At 34.2% G+C, this 23,950-nt stretch overlaps 1 protein-coding gene across 9 annotated transcripts in view; it reads right to left on the bottom strand.

Moving 5' to 3' along the window:
- ADGRV1 (adhesion G protein-coupled receptor V1) overlaps positions 1 to 23,950 on the bottom strand; it is a 565,462-nt gene that overhangs the window by 136,869 nt on the left and 404,643 nt on the right. The gene's annotated exons all lie outside the window — the stretch shown is intronic.

The raw sequence follows: 23,950 nt of genomic DNA, 5'->3' as shown, positions 1-23,950 counted from the left end.
GGAAAGAAAGGTCGAATGTGAGATGTGCTGCGAAGGAAGATCAAAAAGAAGGGGAGATTGTATTTGACGTGAAGAATGGAGGAGGGGAATGGAGTCAAGGTAAGTTCAGATACCTGGGAGAATTCTCAGAATTGAAGGAGATCATGGCTCATTTCCCAGGCAGGAAAGTGTTTCAGTTTAAATGGATAGATCAGCTAATTGCTACTATTTTCAAAGGAATGCCGTCTGAAGGTAATAAAGTAGCTCTATTACATGGGAAACCATGTCTTCTTAGCACCACTTTTTTTTCTTACCTTACTAAATCTGCACAGTAAAAGCCTTTGTGAAAGGAAAGCATAAACCATATTATTAACAGATAAATTGACAATGATACAGGGATAGTAACAGGAAGAATACAGAAATTTAAAATTCGTCACTTTCTAGTTTTATAGATGAGAAATGCTGTATATGTACACAACATGCTAATATACTAATACATATAAAGGGTCCATGAAAGTAAATATTTTGAAGTTAATAGTGTTCTAAATGAATGAGGAAAAATGTGGAGTGAAATCTTCTAGGATACAGTGTTTTTTGCCACTTAGTAAGGCGATATGACTAAATGAGGAAACTGGAAGAAAGGGAAATGGATACAGAACTATGTAAAGAAGCTGAATCTGAGAAATCAGAAAAGAACTAGAAATGACACATTCATAATTATAAAAATGTTCAAATTAAAATTTTCTTCCTCTGGAAACAAAATAAATAGTAACAAAACTTTGTGAAGCCTCCAATATGAATGTAAGAGAGAGTTAGTTGCCAAGTTTTCCGTTCTATGAAGCTTTAAGGTGCCATAAGTTTTTAGCCTTAAACATTATTATTATGAAAGTAATAGAGCAAGTCTGTGATAAACACAATCAGAAGACTCCAAGGCAGAAAGTAAAGGCCTCCTGACCCCTTTCCCCATCTCCTTCCCTAGAGAAAACAACTGTTAGTGGTTTCCTGTACACTGTTACAGATTTGTTCTATGCATACTAACATTTGTAATATAAATTGAATTCAATAATATATGTTGCTATCTCTTTCCAAGAAATCATTCATTTATCAAATAGTAATTCTGCACTATGCTGAGAATCTAAAGTCAAAAAGTGTCTGGATTTTATTTTCAGGGAATTTACTATCAGGAAAGAGAGAGAAGTTAATTATTATAATACAGAACTTAGTAGTATGAGAATCATTACTTTGTCTAATGCATATTGAATATTTCAAAAATTTCAGAAAATGTTTAGAAATTAAAATTAACATATTTGAGTGAAAGGTGATTTCTAGGATGCAAATCTAGATTTTCAGAAAGTTTCTAATGCAAATAGTACAAGAGTTAGCCAGGCATTTTCAGATAAGTCAGGCAAAGTTTCTTTATATTACAGAGTGACTATCACTTAAGGTGTTTATTCTCCAGTGGTTTTAATTACTGAAAATATCTTTGACCTAAAAACTGTCATTTTACTTTTGCCCCATCAAAAATCCATTGAACAACTGTGAACACTGATTTCTCTATTTCCAAATATTTTAGGGCTCGGAGGAAAACAAAACTTCACTTACTATTCATAACTATGCCTGTACAAGGGCAAACAAGAGTCAATGAAAAGTGCCTCAGAGATCATCTGATCTCTGAGAACAAGACTGGTGTTTTAACTCAGGCTTTGTGTTCAGTCAAGCATTGCCCCTTCTTTTAGAAGATGGACAGATGTATGCTCATATTTAGGTGGTTCTTTGATCCACCCTAGGAACTGCGTATGTAACTACCGCTTCTCGGAAACTCTGAATGAGATCATTATTCATTACTTAGAAAGCCCATGTGTCATGCTGCATTTAGCTTTTATACATTCCCATTCATTTTGTTCCCCTACTAACATCTACTTCCTACCCCATCCAGCTTTCAGTAACTCACATTAAAAGACTATTTTGTTTGTGACCTACCATAGACAAATTTTTGTGAATGAGATGCTAAGACAATGGCAGTATTACTAGGGTGACCCTGATCCAGTCAGTGTCCCTTTGTTTCTGTAACACCTTAATGGAACTCAGAAATAAAAGCAACTTTCAGTGTTTTAGAGACACATGAAATGCATAATTATAATTCACATAACTACCCTTAAATTACTGATACATATTTAAATATATGGCCTTAATTTTCTGATGCTTTTAGTCTCTCTTCCTCCTTGACTCCAAATACCTGAAGGGCTATGATAGAGTGTTGTCAAATCCACCCAATTTAGTGACATAGGCATTATACCACAACTTAATAAACACATATTATATAACTTTAGTTCATGACATGACTGACTTGCCACTCTTTTGCCATTACAAAATGGAAAAAAAAAAAACTTAAATGGAATTCGTTTTATTAAAATCATACTCAAAAGTTACAGCTTTAACAAAAGAAAATTTGTAATTATTTTTCATTATTTGGCTCTAATTATCTGTCACAGACAGACATTTATGACAAAGCAAACATCACAGGTATGAACACTTGGAATAAAAAAAAGCATTCTGAAATCTCCCAGGAGTATATTATTTCATGTCAAGGGAAATCAGCAGTAAGTCATTCTGGGGACTTGCCAGGACTGTATGGTTCTCCTCGTCTTGTTTCACTTCTGTCCAACAGAACCAGGAGGTACAATCTGAGGACATGTGGCCTGATTATGATGCTGGGCTAGTAAAACCTTATCAGAGGAAATACTGACAGCTCTGGATACCACATCTATTCTCTCCATCATTTCCTTGATGAAAGATCATTTTGCAGAGATCCTAAAAGTAGAAGGTCATAGTTGCTTCCTTTCACCTCATATCTACATGAAGGGGAAAGTCACACTTGGAGGAACCTTAGGAAATAGTCAATAGTCTTTTCCTTAGTCTGTGATTCACCGCTATGGACTACATATTTTGAAGACTTTTATGAATTGAAGAGATAGCAAGTCACATACAAATGCAACAGATTATGAGGCTAACATCAGTTATCAACTTGGGGGAGGTATTAGCGTCCCTACTCCACTACCAACATGATTTTTTAATAGAATCCTCTGAAAATGATTGTTATGATTTGTCAACATTTGCTTCTAAGGAACTACAAACAGTGTTGTGCTAAGGTTGGCTTGTACAAGCTCATGAGAAGTGATTGTTAAATTTTCAAGAATTTTGTGAACCAGTTGTTAAACAGATCCATTATTAAAAATGAAATTATACAGACTTACAGCTAATTATATTAAAAGCAAAGGTAATAAATACTCAAAACTCACCATTTTCTAATTATTTTACTTCATTTGATTATTACCCATGCATCTATTATATTCGTGTGGTGGAAATGTCATATAATGGTGTGCTATTATGCATCCCTTTCCACCTCTGTTTTCAAGGATGGCACACTGATAGCTTGAACCCAGCCATAGTGGGAGCATTTACAACATGGAAGCTAACTAATGCTACAATCAGTTGTGCCCTGCTCCCATGAGCCACTTGTTAAACATTTACCAGCACAATACTGGCAGGGTGGGTTCCAGGATTACAAAGAAGAATAAGACCCTGCCTTCATAGAAATTATGACCTAATTGGGAGACAGGTAAATATCTAACTATAAGATTGTCTTGTAAGTGACAAAATAGGGGTTAAAGGTGTTACAGGAAAAGAAAGAGATGTAATTAATTTTGCTTGAGGTGTTCTTAGAAGGTCGCATAGAGTAAACAACCTTTGACTAGACCTTAAACATTGAGTAAAAATTCACTAGCAGAGAAGAAGGGAAATGCTCTTCCAAAAAAAGAACAAAGGGTAAAGGATGAAATGCCCTGGCATGTTTTGGAAAGGGCTAATAATTGAATATGTTGAGGGCAGTGAGATTTTCCCACTCAGAACCATTAATGGCAAAGAATGAATGGGTTATTCGGGTGATCTGAAGCTGCAGCTTGAAAAGGCTCACTACTAAGAGATATTTCTTTAATTTCATCTATTTTGCCTTTAAAATTCATCAAAAATTTCCATCATCCCTATGTATTGATATTTACACTTGGGATAGGGTTTGCCTTCTTCATCTTTTTTTCCACCTTGACCTCTCCACTAGGAGGAAAAAGGTCTTTCAACACATCAAGTATTTAAAGGCATGAGGGAAAATCAATATTATGAAGGGAAATATTCGTATTTCTTGTATATGCTATGCTCTGAGGGTGTAAGCACCCATTAATAATCTCCCAGGATGGAGAGAAAAATGGGCAAAGATGCAGTAGCAAGATGGAGCAGGGCCAATGAGATAGAAAAGGAAGTAGAGAGATCAAGGAGGGAAAGCTTCTTGGAATGATTCTAAGCACTGAAAGCTACACTGTAAAGATATGTTTTCGAACTGTCCCCTAGACTCCAAATATGTATATGATCAGGTATCAGCAGACTTTCCTTCTTATAACGAACCACCGTTGGATGTACCAGGAAGCTAACGAAGCTTAAGCTTAAACTCTAGGACTACTCACTTGCATAAACCCTTTTCAAGGGCCTGGGAATGGCCCTAGCAGTATGTTCACCTGGTTATGAGTTTTTGTAAAATTTATGAAACTAAGATATTTTAATTGCAGTCAGTTAAGCCTGCTGTCTTTTCAATCCCAACTCTCCTTCTGTCACATTACCTCTTGCATTAGGTGATACTGGAATGATTGATAATTTGGGATGTGGCTAAGGGGAAGTTCAGATGGGAGTAAATTTCGCTGGAATGTGTGGGATATATTCATGCGGCATAGAGTCACTTCCATTTATGAAGTTACTGTTAGACATCATCCATGGTACCACTTCGCTGGGCATCAGTGGTGGGGACATGCAGGGTCAGAGGTTATACAGAAATATGAAAATGTGCAAATGAGTGCAGCCTTAGAAGAGCATGATGGAGGAACAAGGTTTAGAATGTATATACTCAGAAGTTGGCCTGTAGAAAATGCCTCCAATTATGATTAGACCCCTTTTCTCTTCTGTCAGAATATATCTAATGAATAAAATGATAAATACTCTATATACTTTTTTTTTTTTTTTACTAAGACTTGATTTTTTAAAAACGGTTTTAGGTTCACAGCAAAATTGAGGGGAAGGTACTAAGAGTCCCCATTTATCTCCTACCCTTACACACTCATAGCTTCATTATCACCATTCCCCATAGTTGTGGTACATGGGTTATAACTGATGAACCTACACTGACACATCATAATCACCCAAAGTCGATAGTTTACATTACAGCTCACTCTTGGTGTTGTACATTCTATGGGTTTGGACAAATGTATAATGATGTTTCCATCATTATAATATAATACAGAATAACCCCTGGCAATCACTGATCTTTTCAGTCTCTCCACAGTTTGCCTGGAATCTGGATCAGCCCCTGTAAGGCCCTGTGCCTGTATTCCCACTCAAATGTCAGAGAGCATAATATTATGTCTAGTATAAAAATAATATTTTAATTTATGTACCAACTAAACTATTTTATGTTTACACTAGATATTTAGAAACTTCAGGAAGGTAAGCCACGTCTATTCTGAGGCTCTGTCTATGACTCTGGGGCATTCTACAAGTACTCTAGTTTGAAAAGTATAGAATCAGGGCTTAGCATACACAAGTGGATATGAACGGCTGAGAAAAGCATAGGCGTTAATGGTGCTGCTTGCTGTTTATAGGAGTTTGAATTTTTTTTTCCAGAGAGTTGCCGAAGCATTTTAAGCAGAACTTGTTTTAGAATAACTCTGGTGATAGTACAAGGAAAGAATTAAAATGGGGAGTAAATAATAAAATAACTGACTTTGAAGCTATTGCAATAGACTTTGTTCAAGACTATGAGGACCCGAATTAGACCTATGAAAGAGAACAGGACAGGAGGGAACAGGTTTCAAGTGCTATCAAAAGGATCAACAGCTCTGTGACTAACAGGATGTGGAAAGTAGGTGAGAGGAAGCTGCCAAAGATGACTCAATTTTCTTGCTTGAGTACCTAGAGGAATAATACGGCTGATAATAAGTTGGAGAATGCAGCATAAGCAGATTTTCACAACATACGTAATAATGGCAAACAAATTAGAATTGTTGCCTTAAAAAGTTTTGTACACTTTTCAAATAGATTGGTTAAAATACTGTCAAATTTCTCCTTTATGATTATCTTGGGCTGTCTTCTCCCCTTAGGAGAAGTCAATTTTGGGGTTATCAGTTATATCCTTGTTGATATTTTAGCAACAAATAGAATCTTAAAGCAAATCAAGTTAACCAAATATATTTATTGAGTATTTATTGAGCATTTACTCTAAAACCAGAACAGATAAGCTATAAAGTTTAAAATGAATTCTGAAAAAGCATACACAGTATGCTCTTTTAGTGGAGGATTAAATGTAGTATGTTACGTTTAAAAGCAATTAAAAAATACAGATCAGCATTTCAGGTTTATAAAAGAGAATCAAATTATAAACCATTGAGTGTAGAAGAACTTTAATGGTCATTTAATTAGCTTTCAATCAAAGCTTGACTCTCCCGGTCTCCCTTTTTGTTATGTCAGTCCTTCACACATTTAAAGAAAGCTGTATTGTGTCCCCTAAGACTTTTCCTTTATAACAAGGCCCCGCTTCTATTCATAAACCCCTACATAATGTCATTTGACATCCTCCTAACCATCATGGCCATTCTCCTCCTGACAGCCTATTGTTTTTTGCATGTCTCTCTACCTTCAGAATTCAAAACAAGTAATTAAATCAATACCCGTTAGATACATTTATTTAATCAAGCATAAGACAACTCTATCATATCCAATCCATATTTTACCATCTTATCCTTAAAAAAATATCATAGGAAAATATGTCACAGATTACAATATTTATAGGATTCTCTTGATATACTGATATACCCCTTATAAAGGAAATTGGTCTAAGAGTATATGTTATCTTTTAGTTTATCACCACTTTCTTTTTTCTAAGTGCTCCTAAGGAATCAATTTAAGAAGATATTTTGGGAACTTTTTTCAGGACCAGGAAGATTGAGAATCCAATGTATGAAACTGGGGACAATATTTGCTTATTCTCCATTTGTTCCCTAACTGTCCTGCATTCCTCAGTGTCAGTTCAGCAAATTCTCTCATATTTGAATATTATCATTAATGCAGGAAGAGAAATGTGAAGTTATTTAGAACACTTAGGTGCTCTCATAAACAGTTCACCTCTTTGAGATTTCAAGTCTTTTACCAGCAGCCTTCTTTTTCCTTCCCTCTAGAGACTCTTTCTACTTAACAGAGAAAGGTAAAGCAAAATCTACCCTAATCATGTTTTCTTTTTCTAATATTAAATGCCTTCCTATAGTAGACATTTTCCTCACTCTTTAGTGTATCTTTAATCTGAACAATAACTTTAAATGGCCCCTCCTTCCCTTCAGTTGTCATTTTATCATTTTTTTTAGCAAGCCTCACGTCACTTGAGGTTTAAGCTTCCCTTTTTCTTATATTAGCCATTCTTTTTCTATTAATGATATATTCCTATTTTCTTTCACTATGCCTGTCCTTGTTTCATTTGAGCCCACCAGAAAGAATACATATACCCTATTGATTCTATGACTATCTTTCCCTTTTTTGTCTTTAAAATTATTTCAACCATTTCATTTGAATTTAATTTTTAAACTTTCTCCTCTAGTTCTGTTTCCTTTTACAGTCTCTGGTCGTGAAATATTAATATTGTCTAATTTTTATCTGAGTGTTTTAAAATTGAACTTCCTAAATTTTAGTGTGAACACATATCTAATTATGTTCAAGCTTTCCCTCTGTTTATCAAGGGCTCCATTTGGCAAAGGTTGATAGCTGCTGGATCTTATTGTTTCTATTTCTCGAATTGAACGAATTATGTCAAGTTTGCCTCACTGCTTCCTCTACCTTCTGAGAAATTGTCAGATATTCAAATAAAATATCATTAGTTACTCTGTTTTAAGCAGAATAGGATTTCCAGTGTGCATGTGAGAGAGCAGCTATGGACCTATGGATAATCAAACCCACTGGGTTTAATCCCGGCTGTGCTACCCATAATTTTTCTGACTTTCCACCTCTTTGCACCTTAATTTCTCATGAAGAAACAAGTTACCTAAAAATTCCCATGGCATTCATTTAGCTAATAACAGCCAGGATCTCTATCACTAGAAAGCTAGGCAGCTCACAGAAATTTCCTTGTGAGGTAGCCAGAGTTCTTTTCCTCCTGCCAGCAGTCTACTCATCCAATTGATACTAATGACCTTTAGCCACTGTTTCCAAGCCTGCAGTTCACCAAATCCATAGGAGCAGTAGGAGTAAGGGGACTGTGTTGGGCATGGTACTCTGAGAGGTATGGTTCCTAGGAAAGATGTATTTCACAGGTACAGAGACAGGAAAAACCCTGGCAGCAACGTCTGTTGGGGTCTAACATTTTTCACGTATTTTATCGGTTTGAAGTGTCAGACAACTAGGCTATGCAGGCAGATGAAAATGCCACTTCTATCCTATAGACCTGCAGCAGAGGTATGCTATACATTATTGTTAATTGGGCTATTATTATGTACATAGACGTTAAATCAACCTTGATATTTAAAAAGAAGATTCTAACTAAGAACAAAGCGAACAGAGCTAACCATCACAGCTTCATGTATTGGACAACAGACGGCTCCATGGAAATCTCATTCTGGGATGAGTAAATAATTTGTGAAAAATCAACATGGGATACATGAGAAGAAACAGTGAAACCCCCAAAATAAAATAGTAAAAAGATACTGATTTTGAAAATTATTAAGGTGCCAGAAAAAATTTTTTCTAACTGCTTAGAACTTAAATAGAATATAAGAAGGCAAAGCCTAAGGAAAAGCAGCAAAATAAGGCCCAGACAAATGTGGTCCGAAGGAACTGTCAAAGAAGCAAAAGAAATGGGAAAAAAATGTGTAACAACTGAAATCTGCATTGGAAGCAGGGGTAAGCAGAATAGCAATGCAGAAACTCAGCTGACTAACAGAGCAGACAAACTTGAGAAGCTGTGGCAGGATGCATGGGAAAAAGTCAAAGAGCTGAAAACGATTAAGTGTGATTATTATGATCACAGAAGACAAGGTATAGTGATAAGTACTCATAATACTTTGTTATCTCTGATTCTAGAACAATGGGAAAATAGCAAAGAAAATGTATATGATTGAAAAACTCAATGAAGCAGAACACGCTATGTCTGTGGAGTTAAGAGCCCAAGTACCAGACACATTTAAAGGAAAAAATAGCTATAACTATATACATTCAGTCCCAATTTTTACATTATAGAAATAAAATGTTAAAGATCTACAAGCATCCAAGAAGGTAAAGAATAAATTAACCTGAATGGAAAAACAGTATCAGGCTAATCTCTGTAACACGAAATGCCAGACAATAATAATATATTATTTCCTGAGTTCTGATGTGAAAAATAATATCCAGCAAAAATAATAAATTATTTAAGAGCGTAAGAAATAAAAAATACAGTATGCAACTGAATTAGCAAAAAGTAGAAAATGTTTGAGAGAAACAAAACACAAAGGGAAAAGAAATTAGGGAGAATATAATGCAGATATGGGAGATACAAAGATCCAATAAATTAACTGGCATTCAGGAAATAAAGAACCTCCCTAAATGGAAGGGAATAGAAAGGCATTAAAGGTGTAATTGAAGAAAAATTTTCTGAAATTAAGGAAGAAATAAATCTTCATGCTGAAAGAACACAAAACTTTTCTAAGCATACAAATAATAAGCCAAGAACAATGCAGGAAAAGGTAGATAGGTTTTACTACAATTTAAAAACGTGGATCACAAATTGTGACAAATATTTCACCAAATACTACAAAGGATAATGTCTTTAATAGGGACAAAGCTCTCGCAAATCTATAAAAAAAAATAGAAAAACAACATGAACAATTTATAAGAGAAGTACAAATGGCCGAATAAATATATGATTGTATTCAAACTCCCTGGTCTCATGAAAGAAATAGCAATAGAAACAATAATAAATCACTGCATGTGATGGTTAATTTTATTTGTCAACCTGACTGGACCATGGGATGCTCAGATATTTGGTCAAACATTATTCTGCCTGTGTTTGTGAGGGTGTTTTTGGATGAGATTAACATTTAAATTGGTAGATAAACTGAATAAAGTAGATTGCTCTTCCTAATGGGAATTGTTCCTACTTCATGGTCTTTGAACTGGGACATTGGCTTTTTTCCTGCCTTCAGACTCCAACTGAAACATTGCCTCTTCTAAGGCCCCAAGCCTGCCAGCCTCTGGACTGGAATTACACGATTGTTTCTCGCAGGTCTCCAACTTGCTGACTTTCCCTGCAGATTTTGGTAATTGCTAGCCTCCGTAATCTCATGAACCAACTCCTTACAATAAATTTGTGTCTGTCTATCTATCTATCTATCTATCTATCTATCTATCTATCTATCTATCTATCTCCTTACCTACCTACCTACATCCTATTGGATCCATTTCTCTGGACAACCCTAACACACTGCATTTACCTGTCAAAACCATAAAGCTCACAATCAAGCCTAGCACTGCTGTTGGGAGACCGGTACTCTCCAGAAACATCATTAAGACTAAATTTTGAACCTTTCTGGATGACAGTTTGGCAATATTTCTAAAAATTTCATAGTTTTAATCCAGTAATTTCATTTCAGGAAATCTGTGACGTAGAAATGTGACACAGCACACACACTGCAGACCTTTTATATTAAAAATGAGGAAAGGGAAGAACTTAAATGTCCAATGCTGGGGAATGGTAAACACACTATGATAAAGTCCATCTTGAGACAGATATTGTGATGTCATTAAAAAAATGTGGAGGTATACCCAATGGCTTGGGAAATTCTAATGATATGACATTAAGTGAAATAAGGAGGAGATAAAACTGTGTGACCTCAATTTTACATAATAAAAATCTATAAATCTAGATATAAACAGAAGTACTAATATTTGAATGATGGGAATATATCTGACTTTTATTTTTTAAATTATATTTTCTAAGTTTTCCATAATTTCTAAAACAATGATTAATTTTATAATTAAAAAAATATTATTTTAAGAAAAAAAAAAAGCAAGCAGATTCCTTGCTCCTGAAAAGCCACAAAGTAGAAAATATAACCCCCAAATCAACTGTCAGAAAATCTTTTTGAGCCAGGAATGGTTTTCTTAAGTCACTAAATATCCTGTTGGACAAACTGTTTATATTTGTGGGCATTTCCTTTTCCATTAGAGACTTCAACAAAACTTCCCCTATAAATAACTGATTTATTTCCTGAACTAATACATAATTGACCATTTGTGGTTGTACGAGGTTTCTTAGATTTCCAAATGAGAGTTTTTGATATATTGCAAAATACCTTGTAATGCAGAGCATCTGAAAATGAAAGCTGATCAATTTTTTCATTTCATCTGTAAAATTTTTAAAGAAAATAAGCAAGATGAAATGCAATTCACAAGCATCTCTCATTACAACTCCACCTCCTGCAGTTTTACAATTACCTCTTTCCTAATGCTTTATTCAGCTTGATATTTCAAATGCCTAAGTTCTTAGCATTCTGCATTAAAACATAATCATTATTCTTCCTGATTCTGCCTCTAGTTAATAAATTAGGATGAACACAGACTGAGATTCTTGTGGCAACACGTTTTCACCATTTTGACCCTGAGTAAATCACTTTAAATGTTCTCAATGTGTTAACTGTACCATTATTGTACTTGGAAAATTTAATTAGCACATAAAACATTTAAACTAATTCTCTGAAATAATCTGATATCACACAAAAGCTTATCTCATACATTAAAATGTAAATTTTCCTTACAAATGGATAGGAGAAAGATGTGTTAATAGAGAAATAAAAATTCAAGGGAGACAAAAGCTAATAGCCCTAATACAGTGCACCTCACCTCCAAAAAAAGTGAAAAAGAAAACAAGGAAACACTACTCTTCAAATTATTGGAAAACATGAACAATCAGAAAAATTAATGGAGGAAGATGAACAAGCAAGTCACAAAATAGATAAAAATGGTAAATAAGTGTATGCAATGATATATAAATGAGACGTGTACTTAGGATGATGTCTGATACATAATAAATGATGTTATTAAAACATATATATAAAAACATATATCTGTATATACATATAAAACATACCTATCTATATATGTATATATATATAAACATATATGTCTATGTGTGTATGTGTATATCTATCTATCTATATATCTACCTACCTACCTACCTACCTCACGTTGGCAAACACTGAAAAAAAAACTTACAATGCCCAGAGTTGTCAAGAACATGGAGCAACAGGTTCTGTCATATTTTGTGATTTGAGTGTAAATAGATATGTCCATTTTAGAAAACGCTTTGGTAATATCTTTTAAAGTAAATAATTATATATGTCTTCTTTGAATGAGCCATTCCACTGCTCAAAATTCATCCTATGGCAAACAATAACACAAGTATACAAGTATATAGGGATATTCATTACAATGTTCTAAAGAAAAACTGGAAATAGTCCAAAAGTCTACCAATAGAAGTTTGGTGAAATAAATATAATAGAACATTACAGTACAAAATGTGATTGATATATACGGATATAGAAAATTGTCCCATAAATAAAAAGTAGATTGCAAAACAGAATATATCCTGTTTTCATTGTGAGTGCGTATTTATGTAGGTATGAGCGTGTGCATATATATATATTAGAATATACAAAGAAAAGGTAGAAAAATACATACCAAATACCTTTAATATGAAGTTATAGTTGAAGTTACATATTATTATAATATTGTTATAAGTATTGAGACTTGGAAAAAGCTATTACTAATACTACTGAAGTAATCACAAATAAAAATATTTATATGACACTACTGTCCGAAAATAATATTAGAATAAATCTAGTTGTTTCTGGATATGGAAGGATTCAGTTCCTCATCTTTCAACATAAATGAAGCTTATGTTTTCTTATTTTTTACAACTTGTGGCCTTACCAAAAAGGACTCCCTGGAACTAAATGGATACTTAATCTTTCACTTCAGATTGTATTTACATTCAGATAAACTATAAAAATACCAGCTATGGACGGAATGTTTGTGTTCCTCCTCTCCCCAAATTCATATGTTGAAACTCTAACCCCCAATGTGATATATTTGGAGATGGCAGCTTTGGGAAATAATTTCTGTTAGATTAGGTCATAGGGTGGAGCCTTGTGATGAGACTAATGCTCTGAGATAAGAGGAAGCACAGGATCTCTCTCTGCATGCACCAAGGAAGGCCATGTGAGGACAAGACCAGCTAGAGGGCCCTCACCAAGAACCTGACCTTGCTGTCACTCTGATCTGGATTTCCAGCCTCCAGAACTGTGAGAAATAAATGTTTGTTGTTTAAGTCACCCAGCAGTCAATGGTATTCTGTTATATCAACCTAAACCAAATGAGATAGTATCATAGAAGATTGCAAACTTTAGAGGCATTTTATTCTCATTTATGACAAACACAAAAGAAAGCAAAATAAACCAAAGTCCTGACTTTGGTTGATAAAAGCTTCTGAGTTTCAGAAATATTAAAGAGTGTATTATTTGTAATCCTAATGTCAAAGATGCAAAAGAAAATGATAGAAATAATTTAAATAATAGTTTCAGAATAACTGGAGGTAGTAAAATGATAAGCTGCCCTTCAGGAATTCATAGGGTCAATAATGTTTAGCCAGGCTTGTCTGACAGATTACATGTAATTATTACTTCACGTGTGACACACATTCACAGACCCATCACAAGGCTGTCTTGAACTGACCCCCCCCCCCACCCCCGTGCCAGGTACTGCACATGCATTTTCTCTACATGCATTATCTCACTCAATCCACATCACAATCCTATGACACACAGGTTTTATTATACCTATTCCACAGATGGGGAACAGCAAACTCTCAGAGAGTAACCGGCTCAGGGTCACAGAGCTAGAACATAGGAGAGCCAGCAGTTGACGTCTTGTCTATCTACCTCCAAAGCCTCTGCTCTTTCCACTGTGTTCCGATCAAGAAAAATTTTACAGCCACCTCCCTACACAGAGTGAGTACAGTGAACTGGCTAAAGTACACTTTTTTTAGGTCCCTACATTTCAGTACCTGGGTGTGCCAAATATTAAGGACACTTACTTAAGAGTTGGATGCCTGTGTACTAGAAATAAGAGTCAGAGTTGCATCTGGCCATGGGTGCTTATTTGTAAGTGTCAACCAGCTAGAGTGACTAAATACATATTCTTTTTACTGATAATGCTATTTGGTGATGCTATCTCCTTTACATAGAAGGATATTACAGGTGGATTTTAAATGAGTATTAAAAAATGTGTAATTTTTACTCAAATATAGGACATGGTAGAGTTGGTTTTTTGGTTATCCTATATAGTATTCAATGAATGCTTATGGAAAGAAGGAGTAAGGAGGTAATCTATCTATGAATTTGTACAGTAATTAAAATGACTCAGGTCATTTAACTTAGAATATTAAATTGATCACAGATAATTCTCATCTTTTGTCTTCTAACGGCAACTTCTCTTACTTGACTAAGAAAACTTATTTTGCTTGTGTATCTTAAGTAATACACCACATCATGGGGACACAGGTACAGAATACAAAAACCCTTGTAATTATTATTCAAATTAAACTGAATAATGGCAAAGGTATGCTAGACACATTTTAAGGCTATTATATGCCTTCTCTTCATTATCCACAGATACAAGCAATTAATAAAGAACTCTGTCATGCTGTCTGATATTAGCCAAACTAGGTCACTATGGTGACACCATTTGTGGAGAACAGAATTTTATGTTTGTGGGTATATCATAAAGAAGTGATGAGGATTTTCAGTCCTCCATGCAGATGAATTTGAAAACCTACACACAATGGATAAAATCCTAGTTTAATACAGACTATCAAAATTGTTCCCATTTGATTTAGAAAGCTTAAACAGACCAATTTCTACAGAGAACTAGAAAAAGTTATTGAGGGACAACTCCACAAAAAGAAACAGGCCCAGATGATTTCACAGGGGAATTCTACCAAACCTTTTGAGACCAGACTGTCTCATGCACTGTTAAAAGGAAGAAAAACTTCCTAAGTCCTTTTATAAAGCAAGTAAAACACTGTTACCTAAACCAAATAAAGGCAGTCCAAAGGGGAAAAAAAACTATAAACCAACATCATTCATTAATAGTGATACAATAATACTAAGTGAAATATAAATAAAGAGAATCCAACTCCATATTAAGAAATAATACATCGGCTCGGTGCTTTGTGACCGCCTGGAGGGGTGGGATAGGGAGGGTGGGAGGGAGGGAGACGCAAGAGGGAAGAGATATGGGAACATATGTATATGTATAACTGATTCACTTTGTTATAAAGTAGAAACTAACACACCATTGTAAAGCAATTATACCCCAATAAAGATGTTAAAAAAAAAAAAGAAATAATACAATGACCAAGAGGGATTTCTTCTAGGAATGGTAGGTATGCTCTATCTAATAATATCATACATCACATTAATATATTGAGGTACATTAATAAAATCATATGCTTGTCTCCAAAGATGGAGAAAATTGGTGAAATGTGAAGAAGGTTTGCCATTTAGTTAATAGTGTTTTATCATAGTTAATTTCCTGGTTTTGATCACTGTACTATGGTTATATAAGTATGTATATATATGTCCTTGAGTGAAGGATATATGTGAACTCTGGCAATTTTTTCAACTTTTCTGTGTTTAAAATTCTTTCCAAAATAAAATGTAAGAGAAGAAGATGGATATAGATGGATAGACAGAACAAGTTTAGAGGAGAGCTACTAAGATAGTGAAAAGATGCAAAACCATGCTATATGTGGAAATATTTGAACAAATAAGAAATGTTTAGCCTGGAAACAAAATAACAGTGACAAACTGAAGGATTATTTAATTGAAATGTTTAGGGTTTTTTCTGGTGTGAATCCAGCAATTAGATTTTGAGCCAGAATCTAAAAGATTTCTACTCTATGTGGAAAGTCCTGGGAGGAAATACATGCTTTCTCATAGAGGAGTTCAAATATAAAGTGAATGAACATTTGTCAGGGATTGCTGTAAAGATTACCCAAGGATTGTAAAGGAGACTGGATCCAATGCTTTATAAAGTTCTTTTTCACCTAGATTCCATCTTGCATGTGAAGAAGAGGATCCAGGGACTTAAGAGAAGTCATGAGGGGTGTAAGTCAAAGCATCAGTTGGAATTTTTCTCGGAGAGATACAGCAGTAGTCAGAAAAGCTGAGGCTGGTGCTAGGAGAGCTAAAGCTAACATAAGCTAAGAGAATGAGGTAAGGGTAGTAGAATGAGTTGTATAATCAGTAGCTATAAAAGGTCATATAAACTGAGTATGTTTACAGTAAGAAGTTCAAGAAGCTAACAAGTCTTTGAACAGGGTTTTGAATCATGATATGCCTTTGAGGACATGCCTGGAAGTTTTCCAACCCTTTGATTCTATGATTCTAAGACTTTGTGGAGAAGCATACTCTCAATATTTTTTTATTTGGAGTTCTGAATAAATGGAAAATGCGAGTCGAAAGCTGCTATTTCTATTCATGTATTTGTGCGTGTGTGTGTGTGTGTACACACCCGTGTGCAATAACATACCACCCACCTGAGAAAATCCTTGAAGAGATCCTGACAACATCTCTCTTCCATAGATTTACTGCAATTTTCTCTAATCCTCAGACGATAGGTAAATAGGCTCCCTGTATTTATAAATATTTTTCATGATTCTCTTTTTAAGTAATTCAATGAAAATAAAGACTCTCATATGATATCATACTTCCCATACAGAGCTGTATCTCCTACTTAGTTCTAATTCAGAATACACAGATTTGTCCTCTACGTTAACAACATTTCTCCTAATATAGTTAGCAAAATTAGATTGTTTTCAGAGGATTGAGTTATTTATAAAACAAGTAATTCAGTTCAGGAGCAGGAAAATCAGAATAGGTTATAATTAAGATTTGTTAAGAGTATCTAAAATAAAACATGATGCCAAAATATTAAGAAACTAAAATACTGAAAAACTAAAAAACTGTAATAAATTTTTAAATTAAGTTATGCATTTTTTCATCATGAGCAAACAAATTCTTAGCTTAAATAGAAGAGAATTCACTTAGGCCTTAGCACATAATAGTTATTCAGTAAGCAATTTGCTGATTTTTTCTTTAAAGTTGAATTCATATGACCTAGCAAGAAAGAGAAAAAAGCAACTGTTTTGGAAGTACAAAATAACCTATCATTTTTGTTATGTCATTTTTACTGTTACTGACATTTATTAATATGTCAGGGTCTTACAGCTCAGAGGTAGGAATATGGAGATAAGTAAGTCTTCACTCTCCTCCCCTCTGTATGACATGACTCTGCCACTCATTCTCAATTACTCTATCCTTCCATAGTCACGTAACTGTGACCCCAGATTAACAGCATATTATCTATTTAGGGACAATGTCTCAGGGCCATATTCCCTTGGCTTCTACCCTGGCTCTTGACCCTTCTGTATTCTCTTTCCTCTGCATTTGGCATGATAAAGCTAGGGATTTTTCTTCAGATTGTTCCTTTTCCTAGAGCAGTTGAGAAGCCAACCCAAGAAAAATCGGTGGCTACTTCCAAAGACACTAAATATACACCACGCAATAGAGACTACCTCTAGGTACTCTCAACAGAGTTACTTCTGGTAACCAATGGAAATCAATTAAGGACAGACTTCATTTACTTTGGCTTTACTTTAGTTAAACACTGTTCAATTATACGATAAAAAAGAAAGCTAGAAGAATTTCTAGCACAATTTTCAAAAAGTGATGAAAATGTCTTTAAAATTTTTTAAAGGTATAGGAAGCCTTCTTTTGTTAACTTTGAGTATAGTACAGTTTTTCATAGTTTCATAGCATTAACCGGCTCAGTGACAAAGAAGCGGTAACAAGTCTATATTGGGTGTTCTACTTCATAGACAAAAGTAAATTTAAAATTTTATAGGCTCTTTAAAACCTTTCTCTAAATCATGTTGTGTGATTTAAATCTAGATTCAAAAATCCATTACTCTTGGTAAATTAGAATTTTATCTATTATATATGTATAAGAAGATTTTTTTCTCATAAGATATGACATGCCTCATGCAGTATTTAAAATGTTGAGACATTAGTATCATTTGGTGACTTCCAGGTATTTTAGATATAATTCGCTAACCATATTACTGTGTAAGATTTTATTAGGTATATATTATAGAGAAATCATGAAAGTTTTCTCTAAACCCACATTTGTGTAAACTTGCCTTGGTTGTTAAGGCTTTTCTTTTTTCCAGTTCAGATATTTCCATCAAGGGGTAAATTAAGCCCCACATTCTTCATAAATTTATTATTTTTACCATATATTCTGTAATTAATCACTGACCTCCAGGATGAATTTCAATTTACATAGCTAACTTACTCAAGTATTCATAATATAGTATGATTGGCACAATCATAGGATTTATGACGGGTTCTGAGTCTACCAAGGTTATATATAAGAGGTAGTGTTTTAATCTGAAAATAGACACTTTAAAGAGTTGATATTTAAGTTGATGTTTAGAGGAAAAATAGGTATTTTTTTGGCAGATATAAAGAAAGAAAAGTATTTGAGACATAGAAGATATAGTTAAAGGTATATGCATAGGAGACCATGGGAAATATCAAGTGATTCAGTTACAAAGGATAACTGGAAAGGATGGGTGGGAAGGATGCTAAAAAAAGCTGGTTCAATAGTTTAGAGTCAAACCGTGGACAACCTAACAATCCATGACCTTGATGGTAATGAAGAGCACCTCCTGGGTTTTAAGCATCAGAGTGATATGGTTATTTCCATTTTTCAAAATTTAGTGAATGGACTGTAAAAGGAAGAAATTAGAGATAAGAACACAAGTTAAGAGGCAACCCAACAGACAAGACAAAGATGACACAAATGAACTGAAGAGATGGTGATGAAATAAGAGATGAAAATGAGAAAGTAGTAGGAAGACATTTAGGAGTTAGACTAGGAAACAATTTGTGATTAATAGGATGTGAAATGTAAGGGGAAAATAGTAGAAAAACTCTCAAGTTCACAACATGGGTACCTAGGTAGATGGTGGACTTTTCCTAGGGAATGTAGGTCAAAGCACACATTTAAGAGATTATTATTTATTTATTTATTTTTGCGGTACGCGGGCCTCTCACTGTGCTCCGGACACGCAGGCTCAGCGGCCATGGCTCACGGGCCTAGCCGCTCCACGGCATGTGGGATCTTCCCAGACCGGGGCACAAACCCGTGTCCTCTGCATCGGCAGGCGGACTCTCAACCACTGCGCCACCAGGGAAGCCCTAAGAGATTAATTTTAAACCTGTTAAATATAAGATAGCTGCATGTCATTCTGGTAAAGATGTTTATTGGACTTCTGAATAAATAATAGAAGTCCCTAAACAAACTCAACTTACAGAGATCTTCTCTGAAAAACACATTATAATAAAACTGTCAAAAATCAAAGACAAAGAAAGCATCTTAAAAGCAGTAAGAGAAAAAACTTGTAACTTACAAGGAAACCTTCATAATGCCATCAGTGGATTTCTCATCAGAGACCTTAGAGGTATCCCAGAAGAGAGTGGGATGATATATTCAAAGCACTGAAAGAAAAACCTACCAACCAACAATACCCGACTTGGCAAAGCTGTCCTTAAGAAATTAAGGAGAAATAAAGACTGAAGGAATTCATTACCACTAGCCCCACCTTACAAGAAAAACTGAAAGGAGTTCCTCAAGCTGAAATGAAAGGATACTAGTCACATGAAAACATATAAAAATATACAATACATGTAAAGGTAAGCATGTAGTCAAATTCAGAAAATTCTGATACAGTAGTTAGGTAGTGTGTTCACCAGTTAACTCTACTAAAAAAGTTGAAGGACAGAAGTATTAAAAATAACTATAGCTACATTAATTTGTTAATAAATACACAATATAAAAAGAGGTAAATTGTGACCCAAAAAAGAAAAGGGGAGGAGTAAAAGAGCAGTTTTTGTATGCAGATGAAGTTAAGTTGACCAATAAAATAGATTGTTACATCAATAAGATATTTTATGTAAGCCTCATGGTAACCACAAAGCAAAAAACTTTCAGTAGACACACAAAAGATAGAAGGGAATCAAAGCATATCACCATGGAAAAGCACCGATTCAAAAAGGAAAATAGCAAGAGAGGAAAAAGGAAGAAAGGAACAATAAAATAGGCAAAAAAACAATTAATAAGATGTATTAGTAAGTCCTTATCGATAATTACTCTAAATGTAAATATATTAAATTCTTCAATATAAAGGCATAGAATGGCTGGGTAGATTTTTTTTAAAAAAGGGTCCAATATATGCTGCCTATAAGAGATTTACTTCAGCTTTATGGACACATATGGGCTCAAAAAGAAGGGATGAGAAAAGATATTCCATCAAGTGGAACTGAAAGCGAGCAGGGGTAGCTATACTTACATCATACAAATAGACTTTAACTCAAATGGTGTAGCAAGAGATGAAGAAGGCCATTATATAATGATAAAGGGTCAACTTATCAAGAGGATATAATAATCATAAATATATATGTACCCAACATCAGAGAACCCAAATATACTAAGCAAATACTAACCAATCTGAAGGGAGAAGTAGACGAGAATACAATAATAGTAGGGGACTTCAACATCCCACTTTTAACAATGGATATATCACCCAGTCAAACAGTCAATAAGAAAATGTTGGACTTGAGCTATTCTTTAGACCAAATGGACCTAAAAGACATAGAGAACATGCCATCCAACAGCAACAGAATATACATTCCTCTCAAGTGCACACAGAACATTCTCTAGGAGAGATCATATATTAGGCCACAAAAAAGTTTTAACAAATCTTAAAAGACTGAAATCATATCAAGTATCTTTTCCAACCACAATAGTATGAAACTAGAAATCAATTACAGGAAGAAAACTGGAAAATTCACGAATATGTGGAAATTAAACAATACACTCCTAAACAACCAATGGGTCAAAGAAGGAATCAAAAGGGAAATAAAAAAAATCTTGAAACAAACAAAAATGGAACACAATATACCAAAACTTATGGGATGCAGCAAAAGCAGTTCTAAGATGAAGTCTGTAGTGATAAAAGCCTACATGACGAAAAAAGAAAGATCTCAAACAACCTAACTCTACACCTCAAGGAACTAGGAAAAGAAAAAACTAAGCCCAAAGTTAGCAGAAGGAAGGAAATAATAAAGATTATATACTTTCGGTGGGAACGTAAATTGTTACAACCACTACAGAAAACAGTATGGAGGTTCCTCAAAAAGTTAAAAATAGAACTATCATATCCAGGAAATGAAATCAGGATCTTGAAGAGATATTTGCACCCCCATGTTCACACCAGCATTATTCACAATAGCCAAGACATAGAAACAACCTAAGTGTCTGTCTATGAATGAATGCATAAAGATGTGAGATATATATTGCAATATATACAATACACTACAATATTATTCAGCCACAAGAAAGAAGGAAAGCCTGCCATGTGCAACAACATGGATAGACCTTGTGGGCATTATGCTAAGTGAAGTACTTTAGACAGAGAAAGATAGATATTATATAATCTCACTTATATGAGGAATCTTAAAAAAGCTGCACTCATAGAAACAGAGATTAGAATGGTGGTTGCCATGACCTGAGGATGGGGAAAGTGGGGAGATATTGGTCAAAAGGCACAAATTTCTAGCATAAGACAAATAAGTTCTGGGGATCCAACGTACAGCATGGTGACTATAACAATAATATATTACATACTTGCAAGTTGCTAAGAGAAGAAATCTTAAATGTTCTTAACCACACACACACACACACACACACACACACACACACAAGGTAATTATGTGAGGTGATGGAGGTGTTAACTAACCTTATTGTGGTAATTAGTTCACAATAGATGTGGGTATCAAAGCATCACACCTTAAACTTACAAAATTATATATGTGAGTCATATCTCAATAAAGCTGGGGAAAATTTTTAAAATAAACAAAATAAATACATAGTACATGGCACATAGTAAGCAAAGCAAATAAAATAAATAAGATAAATAGAATAAAGAAAGAGAAAAGTCAGATAAAATCCAAAAGTAAATCAAGAAGATAAGTCTAGAAATTGATGAAATTGAAATGAAATTTAAAATAAATGCACAATAGAGTATATCAAGAAGTCAAAAGCTGAATTTGGGAAAAAACAGTACTATTCATAAACACCCCAGCAAGACTGATGAGGAGAGGAAAAAATAGTGAAAGAAGACACTAATTGTCAATATCAAGAACGAAAAAAGGTTCATTACTACAGATCTCTTACAAACACTAAAAAATTTGAATAGTTAGATGGAATGGAAACATTCCTAGAAAAAAAGACAATTTATCAAATTGACACAGAAAGAACTGCATATGGAAAATATGAATAGTTCTATATGTTTACAAGAAAATGAATCTGTAATTAAAAGTCTTCCTACAAGGAAAACCTGAGGCCTAGTTGGCTTCATGTGTGACTTCTTCCAAAATAATAAAGAAGAAATATCACTAAACTTGCAAACTTTTTCAGCTAATAGGAAAAGAGCAATAACTTCCTGGTTTTACGAAATTATCATAATTTTGGTCCAAAAGTTGGCAAAAACATTGTAAATATAACAACTTGAGCATATTAATACATTAGAGATCTACTTAAAGAAAATTCCTCACTAAAAAGGAAGTTTTATTACTGAAAACAACCACTGCACAACAGATGTCCAGTTATTTTACAACCACAAATCCTACTATCTCCAGAGAAAAGGCATGTTTTTGAATGATGATATAAGTATACAATATTTTACAAAAATAACACAGTAATTTATTCTTACATTGAGATTGAAGTAATATTAAAAATACAGAATTTCTTAAAAACTGGAATAAATTCACATGAACATTCTATGTGAATGAAGAAGAAAAGTAACCTATACTACTTACAAAGGTTAGTCACTTTTGGTTGAATAAGGCTATAATTTTAAGATTGGGTAAAGGTTAATGTATTTTACATTGCATTTATTATAGTTGAGCTGGTAATAAAGAACTTTCTGCAAAAGCCTCAGAAGGCAAATATTTTAAGAGTCAGTTGATTTGGACATTCTTGTATAACAGTTTATTTCTCTCTTAAAAATCCTTTTAGAAGCATCAAGAGGGAGTTTCTTCTAGCTAACATCACTTTCATCGGGTGATACACACCCATTTATCCAGACTGGGTGTGTATACATGTGATGCTAAAACTGCTGCCAAATAACCCCGATCTTGCCAGGGAGCTCATGAAAGAGATGGCTACTGGCCACCAGGACTTGTCTCATGGTTACTTTGTACTTGACAAAGAAAGATGCAGAACTTTCTGAAATTAATCCTGGCAGCCCAAGGTTTAAATTAATGCCAGGAGTAGTAATATGTCATAATATAACTGTGAAAAGACACAACCATTCCCTTCTAGAAGATCAGGCTTTTAGAATTTTATATCAACAAAATAGAATACTATATTTCAATACTATTGTTGTAATGCTATAAATTAATCAGTATGAGGGAATCTTACTGAATTGCAATAAAAAGACTAAATTATTATATATGGTATCTCAATGGGTGTGTGTGTATTACATAGCTCATCTCCTTTGGTTTAATGTGGTATGGGGTATTAGTCTGCAACTGCCCACGTGTGAAGTGTATCTGCATACATCAATAACAAGTGTTGATTAAGTATATAATGGATGATCATAATTGATCAGAGGCAATAATAATATGAAAATGACTTCTGCTTATATAGTACTTTTACTTTAAAAGATTCT

The sequence above is a fragment of the Stenella coeruleoalba genome, assembly GCF_951394435.1.
Source record: "Stenella coeruleoalba genome assembly, chromosome: 3".
Classification (NCBI taxonomy): domain Eukaryota; kingdom Metazoa; phylum Chordata; class Mammalia; order Artiodactyla; family Delphinidae; genus Stenella; species Stenella coeruleoalba.
Note: the sequence above shows the minus strand (reverse complement) of the source record. Positions and strands in the feature narration are given on the sequence as shown.